General features: G+C 37.4%; 1 protein-coding gene across 3 annotated transcripts in view; it reads left to right on the top strand.

Moving 5' to 3' along the window:
* Nucleotides 1-3,819: 3,819 nt before the first annotated feature.
* Nucleotides 3,820-11,783, top strand: part of LOC150074969 (metallophosphoesterase MPPED2) — an 89,748-nt gene continuing 81,784 nt past the window's right edge. For all 3 annotated transcript variants that reach the window (XR_016547869.1, XR_016547868.1, XM_090388272.1), the window contains exon 1: nucleotides 3,820-3,982. The gene's annotated coding sequence lies outside the window, so the exon portion shown is untranslated. The remainder of the gene's footprint in view (nucleotides 3,983-11,783) is intronic.

Raw genomic sequence — 11,783 nt, 5'->3', positions numbered from 1 at the left:
CTGGGGGTGGTTGTACAGGCAGATATGAAGTTTTTTGAGCAGTGCAGACGATCTGCGCGAGTAGCTCATGGTATCTTGTCAATGATATTCAGGAATTTTTCTAGGAAGGATAAGCAGGTGATTATATATAAGATTAAGGTGATTATATATAAGATAAGGCAATCGTCAGGCCTTGAGTACTGTATACAGGTCTGGAGGCCTCATTTTAAGAAGAATGTAGAGCTGTTGGAACGAGTACAGAGAATGGCAACAAGAATAGTGAATGGAACAAAGGTTGTCTCTTACGAAGAAAGGTTTAAATTTTGCAAATTACAGTGTCTGGAGACTAGTCATCTCCGAGGTGATCTGGTTGAGGTGTATATAGCCTTATACGGTGTGAGCTTGCTCAGTGCTGATGAGATTCTTCCTCTTGCTCAGAATAATCACCTGAGAGGGCATAAATTCAAATTGAGGAAAGACAGATGTAGGATAGATGTACGGAAATTTGCCTTTAGCCATCTGGTAATTGGTTAGTGGAACAGACTTCCATCCTTTGTTGTGGAAGTTGAAATCCTAAACAAATTGAAGGCTGAGCTGGACAGGTATTTCGAAAGAAGAAAGGTGTGAAATGGGAGCGTATTTTTTTCGGCTGATGCTGCATAGATTTCTTGTAATCTGCCTTCGCCTGCCTAACCTTTGTAACTTAGTTACAGATCAACTTGTATCTATCATAGGTTTCTGTGTCTCGTGTTAATTTGTGTATATCCCATGCATTTTTCTTCTCTGCCATATGTCTAATTAATTCATCTGACATCCATTTAGGCCTAAATCTTGAACAATATTTCTTTGTTGGTATGAAAAATCTAGTAGCGTCCAAGATTAATTCTTTGAATGCTTCCCATTTTGAATTTGCTGTTGGTAACATCATCAGTTGGTACCACCGTATAGAATTTAAATACTGTGTCAGACCACCGTAGTCGCCTTTACGAAAGCAAAAACCTTTCCCTTTACCCCTAATGGTAGTTAACTCTTGGAGTAAATCCCACTTAAGCACACTGTGATCACTGCCACCTAGTGGTTCTTTTATCTGTAGATTCTTAATGCATGAAGAATCACTACTGATAATCAAATCAAGAGTATTACTCCCTCTAGTTGTCTCCCGAACATGCTGATGTAGAAAATAATCATCCAATAAATCCACAAAAGCCTTGCTAGTGTGTGTGTGACCAATCCCCAAATTCCAGTCAATATCTGGGAAATTAAAATCCCCCATTAAAAGACTCTCTGATTTACTGGCCCACTCTATTTCCCTGTACAGTTTCTTATTATACTCATTAGAGTCATTAGGCCTATAGCACACTCCTACTCTCAATTTTCATCTCCCAATGCTTATGTCACACGAAACTGACTCGACACTGCACTGTCCAGCGATATCGACTGGCTTCACTTCCTTGGATTTTTCGTGTTTCTTAACTAATAGCATAACCCCTCCTCCCTTCGTATCCTGTCTATCCTTTCTGTAGACGTTGTACTCCCCAAATTCCAGTTCTGCATTCCTTATATCTGTGTGACCCCACGCGTCTCTGATATCCCAACAATATCTGCCTTTGATGTTTTGAGAAATACTTCAAATTCATCAAATTTATTTCCTAAACTCCTAACATTGGTGTACACCCAAGTATACCTGCACCTGTTTCTATTCTTAGCTACCCTAACACAGCCCATGTATTTACTTGTTCCACTATTACTCCCAACAGTCCTGGAAATTCCCATTGCCTTGCTTTCCAGGCTGCTGTACAATTGCATTCCAATAGAAGTACAGCCCGGCCTCGCATAACGTGAGTTCGTTTAACGGGTGTTTCAGTTACCGCTATTTGAAAAATTATACCACTTTTCACTTTACACGATGCAAATTGCCAGTTAATGCGATTTTTTTTTTTTTTTATTTAATGTAATAGTTGAAAAAGATTTGAATTGCGCGTTAAGCCTGCTGACCGCCTTGGCGTGTTCCATCAACCATCGAAGAAGATGAGTTACTTGTTTGTCTTCCGCTAATAAAGTCAATGCAGACGTGTATTTAAAAATTAAAATTTTTAAATTTTTAAAAATTAAAATTTTTAAATGAGCCAGATGAAAATGTTACCGCGAAGGAGATAACATTAAAGGAACTTTATGAAATCTTTTGTATCGCAGAGAAACTCAAACAAAAGGTTTGTGGTTCTCTGCGATATTTATTTCGACAGGGCCTAGAGAAGATTGTTGTTGGCTATCGGAAATTGATTGATGAAAAGAGAAAGTCAACACTGTTCAAATATTTTTGCAACAGTCATTTCTTCATTGTGTATTTTATGTCAGAGGTTCCCATACTTTTTCGGTTCACGGCACTCTTAGTGTCACAGTAATATTTTCACGGCACACCTAGACCAAAAGAAATACCTAACAGTTCCGTTTAGCAGTTAGGTCCAAACAACTTAATAAGAAATGTTGAAACTGTGAACTACCTCGAGCTAATAGTTCGCGCGGTGCCCGACAGCTGTCGAGTATCGCTGTGTTTCCCTCGAAATTTTAAAATATTCCGCGGCGCAGTTTGGGAACCGCTATTTTATGCAATAAACATTTAATTCCATAATTAGTTTCATTATATTTTACATTGTATAGAGTTAAAAAGTTATTTAAAAGGTATTTTTAAAATTCTTTATAGACATTCCAGAAGGTCAAGGACCAATTATAATTTTTCCTATTGATTATTATATTAGATTCACGCGTTTCCGTTTTGCGCCATGCGCTCGCGGGACGAATTAATCGAGGCCAGCCTGTAGTGCAAGAATCACTTTTACCTCTGCCAGCGGCTACTGTTAAACTATTAGTCCGTGTTTCCCCCTTCCCCCAAGCTTGCAGTTTTTCGACCCACCTAACACTGCCTCAATAGCATCAGCAAATATTCTTGCACCCTTTCTATTTAAGTGTATCCCATCCCTGTAGAAGCAGTCTCTCCTGTTAACAAGCACAGACCAGGCTGAGACAAATTCTACCCCTTGAGCCTCCTACAATCTCTCCAGGGCCGAATTGATCGACAAGGCTCTCATCATATACTCCCTCCTATCGTGTCTGGGCAGAATTGCAGACACTTTCAAATTCAACCCTAACTCACGGCTTTTTTTCAGCTTTGTCTTGTACTTGTTAAGTAATTCTGCCGGTCTCTTACTCTTAATATCATTAGTGCCAACGTGTACAACAATATCACCCTTTGTGCTCTTAAAGGATGATATCTGCCCTACATCGCCATCAACCTTTGTCACTGGCAGACATACCCTTGTCCTGTTCCATCTATCCTTTTTGCACAATATATTCCCCGTTTCCCTGACAATAGAGTCACCCAATGAAACGTAAAACTGTTGCCATTAACTCCTCATAATTATGAATGCAATTTGTAATTTTAACTCGTAAATAACTCCTCATAATTATGAATGTGATTTGTAATTATAACTCGTAAATAACTCCTCATAATTATGAATGTGATTCGTAATGATAAAATTCTCCAATTCGAATTACTTACAAACCTTTGTAATCGGAATTACGGTGTAATAAATTTTCCTAAATCAACTAATTGGCTTTGATCTTTATTTTGGGCCAACACTATTTTATACTTTGTGGTTCAATTAGAAGTATAGTTGCTTCCGTAAGGCTCTTGGGCCCACGTTCCGGAAACCTCTGAATACGGGACGAGTTATGCAATTTTAGGGAGACACATCCCGCCCACACAATGCGTAGTTATTACACTGCTACTTGTTTAGCCACTTCCAGCGTGAAGGAGGGTTTTAAAAATGGGGGGGGGGGGATGTTAGTTCTGCACCTAGCATGTTGGTTTCGGAGTTTGACGTTTTCATTGCTGATTGAGTAAAGAATTAGGTATACGTCATTTCTTCAAATACTGTATATGTTTCTTGACGTCAAATAAAGGCACCGGACGATCGATAATATATTGTGGTGGCATCGGGCACAGGTTTGTAATGCCCTTTATCATGTAATGGAATCATCGTAGATGTACGATAACTATTTTGTAATTTCTTGTAATTAAGAAATACAATACGCTGTATGTGTGTTTATAATTCATATTCATTTTTATACCTGATGATATGAAAATCGTTTCATAAATTGCAGCTTTTCACCAGTGAAAACGATAGTGAAAATTGCCTGGCACCAAAAGCAGCTGATTTGTGCAATAACCTTGTGCTATTTTTGTCACCTACTCTCTCTTTTTTTTTTTTTTTTTTTTTAATTTTGTGTTTTACAATCGGCCAGCCCAGCCTATGTGGTAGATGACTTTCATCAACCGGTGAAATACCACCACTTTGCTTATTGGAGGCTTGAAGTGGTGAAACGCATGTTTAGTCTCTAGAGCAAAGTTTCCGGCATCGCCCTCCCCCCATACTTCTCCTTCAACCCATGCACGGTACTAAGTACTATAGGTTTTGATACCTTTCGTGTTTGGGGTTTTCATAAAATAAAAAAAATAAATAAAAAAATACAGAATTTCCCTCAATTTTCGTACGGCTTCTCCTTGGAAAATCGCAGAGCATGTCGTTTTTATTTTTAGATGGCTCAAAACGCGTTATCTTCGCGCCAAAATGACTTATCTTTTCGCATGCCGATAGTGGGTAGTTTTCACAAAAATCCGGCATTCTACTCTTTTTTTTATATTACCCTTTTTTTTTTTATATATATATTGAAGCTGACATTGGCCCAACCAATGTGAACTTCAATATAAAAAAAAAAGCGAAAGATATTGTACAAAAGTGTACAAGTATATTAGATTTATTTTATTAATTAATAAATTCAGAGGCCTGGCGATCACAAAAGTAAAGAACAAAAAAAGAAAAACATAATATGAGTGTACATTTTGTTTTTAACAGTTGCATTGCTAACCTTTTTTTGTGTAAATGTGCAAATTTTTGTTAAAAAATTTAAGATTCTGTTTGAGCCCCATATTGAGCTTGAGGCACAGGTCATGTGGTCCTTATAGCTTTGTATCTGATCACAGAGTACTATAAGGTATTGGCATGTGATGCAAGAAAGCAAGTGTATGAGCTTATGCAGCATCAGCCAAAAAAAAAAAAAAATCACACCATTCCCTCCAAATGCTTGTCCAGTTCCTCCTTAAATTTATTCAACCTATCAACTTCCACAACGACAGATGGAAGTTTGGTCCAACAATTAACCACCCGCTGGCTAAAGGCAAATTTCCGCACATCTATTCTACATCTGCCTTTTCTTAATTTGAATTTATGTCCCCTTAGGTTCATAATCTGAACAAGTGGAAGGATCCCATCAGAATTCAGTGTGCTCAACTCATTCAAGGCCTTATACACCTCAATCAGATCACCGTGCAGGTGCCTTGTCTCCAGACACTGCAATTTGCAGAACTTAAGCCTCTCTTGGTAAGAGGATCCCTTCATTCCCCTCACCAATCTTGTTGACCTTCTCTGTACACACTCAAGCAAATCTACATCCTTCCTAAAATGATGCCTCCAAACCTGTATGCAGTACTCAAGGCGTGGCCTGACCATTGCCTTATCCAGAGGGACCATCACCTCCTTTTCCCCACTAGCAAATTTCCTATATATCATTGACAAAACCTCATGACCTTCCTAGCAGCCTGTCTGCATTGCTCAGAAAACTTCATATCTGACTGCACAATTACTCCCAGGTCTTTTTCATTTTCTACCACCTTAAGTGTAGTACCACACAGTTGGTACGTTTCTCTGGGGTTACTTCTACCCATATGCAGTACTTTGCATTTGTCAAGGTTAAACTTCAGTTACCCCTTCTTAGCCCATCTGCCCAAATTATCTAGATCCTGTTGCAGTAGCACACTGCCATTACTGTCATTAACAACTCTGCCAACCTTTGTATCATCTGCAAACTTCGACATTAAGCCTGATATACCTTCATCAATATCATTGATAAATATACAAAACAACAGTGGACCCAACACCGAACCCTGTGGGACTCCACTAATAACATTAGTCCACGAAGAGCAGCACCCATTGATTACCACCCTCTGTCTTCTCCCACTTAACCATCCTTTTATCCATTGTAGCAACTTACCCTTAATACCATTCTGCTCCAATTAGTACTCTGTGCATCTGATTATTATTATTATTAGCCATACGGTACAAGGAAGCCCGAGGCTTGTGCTGTACCAGAAAAAAAAAACTTTCTGAGTTGCCCTGAAAATTAGCATTGTGCGGGGGCAGACTGGCCCAGTGGCTCGACGCTAATGACCACTGGGACTAACAGTAAACTTGTATCATCAACTGGTAATGAGGATGTGATAAGAGATTGAAGTGGTGCCAAAATTATTGGGTGCTGAGGTCGAAAGCCGCCTGCTCTGCTCTGCCCTGCCCTGTCCTGTCCTGTCTTGTCTTGTGTAGTTATTTTAGTGTGAGCTGGAATAAATTTTTTTTCAAAACCTGCATTGCTGTTTGTATTATCACTACATAGGACCAGATTTAGGCATAGGCCAAATAAACTACTTGTGGGCCCATAGTACCTGTGTGTGTGTGGGGAGATTTCCTTTTTTGAAGATAAAAATGTACAATTACATCCTTTGGAACCTTTTCACATGGTTTGGCTTAGTGTCTCATCATATGTAAATCTGGTCCTGTCCACATCAGATTGAGTTCAATAAGGCTGCCTTGAAGAATTGTGTAGCTGGTGTACAGTTTGTGTAGCATTACTTTGAGGTTAAAAGTTTTTAATCCTAAATTTGAAAAATTTAACATTAAAATTAAAATTTACAATAAATTAATTTTTTTTAATTTTGACAATTTATGAAATTATATTAAAATTTCTGCATTCTATCAAAAAATAACATAAATAAAATTAAAATATAATAAATAAAGGCATACTCTTTTGTGTAACAATAGTGTAGTAATTTTTTATAGGTTTTTCATTTTTTAAATGTATATATTTAAGTATAACACATACATATTTTTTATAAATCACATGGCTTCATAACCAGGTACTGTGGCACTATTTGCATTGCCATTAGAACTTTTATTAGATACTCATTTTTAAAAAAATCATTTTATCTTCAAATACAAATAATACAAATGTGTTTTATATAGCGATAATAAGCTAAACATAGTGTCACTGAAAAAAAATCATAGTATGGGATTGACATGTGGCTGTGGTGACTGATGCAATGCCAGGTGAAGGGATTGAGTTTAAAAAGTTAACTCTCTCTGCAAATGTTATATGTAATAAAATCAGTTTATTATTATCATATATATATATATATATTTTTTTTTTACTAGTGTATGCCCATTTATATATTCTATTATATCATGTGGGAATGGCGAGAGATTTGATGTAAAACATGTAGTAGGTTATGGAAGCAGTCAGAGCTGAGTCAGATGAAAGTTGAAAATTTTTTATTTTACCTAAATAAATAAAATAATATAATTTTATATTTTTAATTTCATTAGTTATGTTACTATTATCATAAAATTGAAACAACAAATATAATAGTCTAAATATTCTGTTAGATTTTACTACCTCTTCTGACCAGGGGCAGGTCTAGGTGTATTTGTAGTGGGAAACAAGCTTATACAGCATCAAAAAAAAAAAAAAAAAAAAAAACACACCTACCCACTTCATCTGCCCATCTCTAATAATTTGTCTAATTCTTTAAATTTATTAAAATTACCTACCTCCACAACACCAGATAGAAGTTTGTTCCAACAAACTTCAACTGTCTGGCAGAAAGCAAATTTTTGTCTATCTGTCCTACAACTATCCTTTTTTAATTTAAATCGATATCCTCCTCTGTGAGTGTGAACTCTATCCATTTAAGGCCTTAAACTCTATTCAGGTCACCTTGCAGTTGGCCAATTTCCAGATGCTGCAATTTGCAGACGCTGTTTCAAACAGATCTCTATCCTTCCAAAGTGAGGATTTAGGGGGGGGGGATAAAAGTCATAGGGTCAGAATACATTATGTGGAAGGGAAGATGGTGCTAGAAGTAATTCAGCGTGAGATTTATATTACATAAATTCGCACACTGGCCAGCTAGAGCCAGTGTCAGCACATCCTATGCGATGCTGTTGAGGAGGGGAGTGTGGTGTCAGCAGTGCAAGAGGTTTCCTGGTAGGCTACCCCACTGCAGTCTAGTTTGGGGGGGATTGTCAGAACAACACACACACACACACACACACACACACACACCAGCCACTCACTCACCTGTCATGCTTACATGTATTACAAGACAAGTTTTTTTTTTTTTTTTTTTCCCCAAGACATTTAGGGGACAACAACTATTTCACAATTAACAATAGCTTCCTCTCACATATTTGCCTACTTTCATTCTTCATCTTACACCCAAACAGGACACAGTTGGCTTCAAATATGAATAACATTAGGGATAGTAACAGAATATATATTTTTTAAAATACAGATTGCTTGCTTTCATTTGATTACTGTATAGCTTACAGATGTAACCATTCATTCACTACAATTAGAAACATCTTAACTTGCAAAGGAGAATTTTTATTTTCTACCTCACATGTATTCAGAGTTCACATATATTCAAACATTTAATTGATATCCTCATTCACTTAACCAGTCTCACGTATTCATTCCACTTGATACAGCACTCTGAATAAATAAACCAGATACACTTTTTTTTTTTTTTTTTTTGTGTGCAGGTTAAGTAAACTCATTTTCCACCTAAACCCATATACCAACACTTATACATACACTGGAGGAGTTGTACTTGTACATTTGCTCACACACACACTTGTCATTTGGACAGACATGCATGCAAGAGATGTTTCACACAAGAACAGTTTCAGATATACATTTACTCACCCTAATACTATTTTCTCTCATTCATGGTATACAGGACACATGTGCACATGCAGGCTCCCACATTCCTAAACACTTACAGTCAGTCATATCCTTGTTGAGAGCAGGTACTATATGTATACATTCATACCCAGTACTTTCACATGGTTACGAATACACACTCCAGATAATATTTTGTGTTTGCACTAGGCAGGAAGTATATACCAACAGGCCAAGTTTAGTATGCATCTTAGTTTGTCTATAAGGCAGTTGTCACAGTCTGGATACTCATGCTTTAGTTTCTTCACCTGGTTTCAAAGACCTTTTGGGCAAAGTCTGAGAAAACTATGTAGTAAGTCTCTTCTCATATGAGAAGGTGCTCATTACCATGTAAGAGTGGTCTTAAACTCCAGGGACTCACATCTGGTGAGTATGGTCCTGGCACATCCAGGGTCCTGAGCTGGATGTCATCATTCTTCTCTTTCTTGGTGATTCCCTTCTATTTCTGACTCTCTCTCTCTCAGGGTAACTCAGAATTTTTTTTTTTTTTTTGGCTGGTGCAGCAAAAGCTCCTCAGGCTTCCTTGCACCATATGGCTAATAATAATAATAATAATATCTCTATACATTAAAAAAATTTTCCTCCCAGTGATATTTATTTAAGCCAATGGGAGAAGAGGGTAGGGCAATTACATCACTACAAATGCACAGGTAAATAATTACATAGTTAATTTCCTGATTAGATTTTGATCAGTGCATTATAATGTGTTATTATTTGTATATTATACAAATGATAACATTATACAATACAAAACTATACAAATATTTACAAAAAACTAAACTATTTTACAATCATATTTCTACTATATCGGGATGATGAGTCCCTTCATCAGCTGACATTAATATGCAAAAAATGTTACAATGGAGCATCAACTGATGCTGGACATGGTCATGTATTAGACAGTGAAGCACATGCACAAGGTTGGTGAATGTTAAATGGAAGGTACGCAAATGGGTTACTGCGCAGAATCAAACACTTGCTGTTGACAATATAGAGCGCATATGTGGGACACATGCCAACGTTTGAAGCATTGAAAGACAGCTGCCTCCATAAAGCTCACCAACCTCATGCACGTGCTTCACTGTTTAATACATGACCATGCCTGGCATCATTTGATGTTCCATTGTAATGTCAGCTGATGAAGGGACTCGATATAGTTTGTATATTTGTAAATAGTTAGTATGAACCAGAACTGTAATGCTCAATACGTTCTACGTTGATATCAATATTTGTAAAATAATAAGACAAGTATACCTCAATATAGGGGCTTAGAGGGAAACAGGTATTCTGTGTGTTGTCACTCAGTGTTGTCACACTCAGTCTGTCACACTCAGTCTAAAACACTGATGGATCCAATATCTTTCTATTACAGAAGATTTAGGAGAAGTCCAGTTGGCCTGCCTCCCTAAAATCCACTCATGCACACCCTCTCGATGGTAAGCCCTGTTATATCACTTAGGTGGCAACGAACGTGTAGAGTGGTTCTCTTCAAGACACCTGGTCAGCGTGAAGAGGAAAAAACCAAACCCTCCAGCATATGACAGCACAATGAAATAAATGGCCCTTAGTCCCCAGCGGCTTTCACTCCCCCTCTTACGGCAGCGAGAGGATCAGAGTAGAAGCAGAGGGTGCTAAGAATCTCTGGGTAAGACCAGGCTACCATGCACGGAAACTGAACTTGGCTTGTTACAACGTAAGATCGCTCATCGGTGAAGACAGGATATTACAGCTGGAAAAAGAACTAGAAAATGTGAATTGGAATATCATCGGTTTGGCTGGAAGAAGAAATGAATCACTTATAAGTTTACCAAGTGGAAATCTGCTGTATACAAATGGAAACAGTGAAAGGAGCGAAGATGGAGTTGGGTTTCTGGTCCATAAAGATATAAAAAGGAATTTAAAAGTACATCACCAAGAGTGTCAAGACTAATTCTCAAGATTTCTATGAGGTACAAGCTAAAGGGTATAATGATTTATGCACCAACATCAAGCCATGATGAAGAGGTTGAAGAAATGTACACCAAAATTGAGAGTCTTCTAGATGAGTAGAAAACCCACTACACTATTATTATGGGGGACTTCAATGCTAAGGTTGAAAAAAGACAAAACAGCACAGAAAGGGGAACTATAGGAAATTTTGGATTTGATGAAAGAGGTGAAAGACTTGTGGAATTTGCAGAATCTCAAGGATTGTCAGTAATGAACACTTTTTTCAAGAAAAGGGTGAAAAAAAAGTGGACGTGGAAGAGTCCAAATGGATTAACAACTAATGAACTCAACTTCATCCTCACTAACAGAAGATATATTGTGAATGATGTTACCTTCCTGAATAAGGTAAATTTGGAAGTGATCACAGAATGGTAAGATGCACACTGGATATAGATGTAGGAAAGAAAAGGAAAAAACTGACTCGAGTAAATAATATGAAGGTCTTTGAGATAACTGAAGAGGAGAAAAAAACAGTATGTACTGGAACTTAAGAACAAGTTTGAGCTTCTGCAGACTGCTCAGGACCAAGATATTGACGAGGAATATTACAACTTTCTGAAAGTGATAAAGCCCAAGAAACCTATAGGGAAAATGAAATCCAAAGAAGAAAAAATTAGTCAAGAAACACTTGTCATGATGAACTGAAGACGACAAATGAAGAGCAAGATAAACACTGACAAGGACAAAGTTGAGTATACTGAGTTATGCAAAGCCATTAGAAAGAGACTCAGAGAGGACATAAGAAGATTTAACACAAGAAAAGTAGAACAAGCATTAAGGGAAAACAAAGGACTTAAATCAGCAGCTATGAGCAGTAATACAGAAAGACAAATGATACTGAAACTGAAGAATAGCGATGGTGTACTTATAAATAGCAGAAGACTACTATAGAGAATTATAAAGGAGCA

Source organism: Mastigoproctus giganteus, chromosome 14 (assembly GCF_048544385.1).
Source record: "Mastigoproctus giganteus isolate SK-2022 chromosome 14, ASM4854438v1, whole genome shotgun sequence".
In the NCBI taxonomy this organism is placed as follows: Eukaryota; Metazoa; Arthropoda; class Arachnida; order Uropygi; family Thelyphonidae; genus Mastigoproctus; species Mastigoproctus giganteus.
The sequence above is the reverse complement of the archived record's forward strand: the minus strand, read 5'-3'. Positions and strand labels throughout refer to the sequence as shown.